Source organism: Pterocles gutturalis, unplaced genomic scaffold (assembly GCF_000699245.1).
Source record: "Pterocles gutturalis isolate BGI_N339 unplaced genomic scaffold, ASM69924v1 scaffold28457, whole genome shotgun sequence".
In the NCBI taxonomy this organism is placed as follows: Eukaryota; Metazoa; Chordata; class Aves; order Pterocliformes; family Pteroclidae; genus Pterocles; species Pterocles gutturalis.
The window spans coordinates 42,223-44,772 of NW_010116319.1; positions in this window are offsets into that span (position 1 = coordinate 42,223).

The following is a 2,550-nucleotide window of genomic DNA, read 5'->3' on the forward strand; positions in this document are numbered from 1 at the left end:
GTGGATGGAGGCAGGCTGGACACTGCGAAGAGCCCTTGCCCAGCCAGCTGACCACCTTGGGCACAGCTTTGGTCCACGTGGCTCCTGGATGGGACAGACACCACGTCACCTGAGGCTCTGTTCAAAAGCCCAGTGAGGGAGGGAGAGCCAGGGAGCACACAGAGAAGGGGCAGCATGCACAGGGCAGTGTCAGAAGGATGCTGTAATCCATACAGGTCTGCCTTACACTGCTCAGGTCCCACCTGAATCGAGAATAACTCACCATTCAAAACCAAACCAAAACAAAACCCCCAGCATAGTTCTCTAGAAAGTGCAGGGCTGTATGACCCAGGCTGCAATATTAGAAGCAGCAAGTGTTACACTCAGACCTTTCAAAACAGGCTTCCTAAACAAATTTCCCAATTCCTCATTTCTTTTTAGGAAATTAACCCCAGTTAAAAATGAAGCATTAAACTCGCAGCTGTTAGGCTTACTGTTTGTACTTGCAGTGGTCTGTCTGACAAGCACATTTCTGTGGTGTTAATGCCAACAGACTTGTCCGTAGTAGATAACCCATCTCAGACAGCCCGCAGATCATAAGGCTGGAAGAGCCTCATCCATTTCCCAGCCTCAAGGCAGGGTCACCTGTAGCCACGTCACTTCTGACAAATGTTTGTTCAATCTGTTCTTAAAGTCCTCCAGCGATGGAGATGCCTCATCTTCCTCAGACAACCTATTTCCCTGCTTCATTTCCTTCAGTAACAGAAAGCTTTATTCACTATCTAACCCAAATCTCCCTTTCTGCAATTGGAGCATTTCATCCCATCTGCCACAGACAAAGAGGAAAAAAAACTACACTATTCTTTACAGCAGCCACTGGACACCTATTACCTGACATATCTTTCCTCTTATTCTGTTTATGTCTTACCCATAAACAGATTGCAGCTATTTGGACATTACAGTCAGAAAAGTTTCCCTCCAAATGTCACGTGATTTTAAGGCTTCTGATCTGAAAACTGCTCACAGACCTCTTGATACCTCTTCTGCTCAGTTCAGCCATGGACGAAGGCAGTAATACTTACACTTCAGCTCCTGCTGAGAATGTTTGCTGGCAGCAAGTTTTAAATTTGCCTAATATTAATATTTGCTGAGTAAACTTCGGCTGCACAACAATATATGGGGAGCAAGCCAAAACTTTTGGCTGTAGACAGACATTCAGTGTTCAGTGCAAGAAACTACACACTGCAAAAAATTAACACCAGTCTTCATTATCACGTTCTACCTGCACCCTTGCCCAGGGTCTGCCTCCAAGGATCCTCAGTGCTCCGCATCTCCTGACCGATAAGCCTCCTCTTCGAGGCACCACCAACCACCCCATCTTCCTCGTGTCCTCCTCTGCCTCAGGCCCCAGCAGTGCCACTGCAGAGCCCAAGCTAGCAAGCTGAGGATGGCTCGATAGGGTGGATGCTGCTCTAGCATCATGATGTGTCATGGTGGCAGCACTTGGAGGTTCACCTCACCAGCCAGCAGCTGGTGCTGTAGGAAACACTCTGGTGGGATTCATTTCGCCTGGTTTATCAAAACCAGTGTCAGTTCTTCTCCTCCGAGGTACACAAAACCACTGGCCACTTAACGGCATCTGCAAGCTTTGCAAATATACCATCTGGTTTATCATCCAAGCCATCAACAAGACTAATGATTAGAGCTGCCCTCAGGTCTTGTCCCACAGGACTGCATTTGCAAAGTCCTCTTTCTTTGACAGTGAATACTTGAAAGTTATTTATGAGCACAGTTTTTCAGCTAGTTGTGCACTTGTCTAGGAATGAAAATTTTCTCTAGACCCAGACGTGATTTGAAAATCATGTATCCAATAGCTGTACCAGAAGTTTGACTTAAATGCAAGGTGAATTACATTTCTCACTTCCCCTCATAGAGCAGGCCATTACCCTGCCAAAGAATGAAACTTGTTTTCTTTGACACAATGTATTTTCAACAAATCTATGCTGACGATCTCTTTGTACTTGAGGAGGTGTATACAGATTGATGGCTTACAAGTATGTCCTACACCTTCTCAGGTGCCAGTTTGGCTGGCTGGGACTGTAGGAGGTTTTTTCTTTTTTAGGAATTACATGATTCAAGCCCTGTTTGCACTTTTCTAAATGCAGGCACATTGAGCCTCCCCTCACTCCTTTAATTCATTATGAGAGTTCTAAATTACACAGAGGTGGCTTTGATTAGTTCTTTCCATCCTTGTTTAATCAGAAGCGGCCAGCCTGAAATCAGCAAACTTACGTGTTCTTTAACCTGTTCTTTGGATTATTTTTAGTTACTCTTTAATCACTCCTTCCCCTTTCTGGCCTTTTTGTGGAGAGCAGAGGAGAAAACACAGAAGCAGCCCAGCAGTCCTCCCCTCATGAACCTGTAGCTTCTGCCATTTGATTTGTTTTGATGGCATCTGCTGGCAGACATGGGATGTGCTGCTGTGAGGTAGAGGGGAGCCAGCAGACAAACACGGACTGCCGGCAGGAATATTTGCACCCCCAGTGACAGAAAACAAAGTGAGAAAGACCT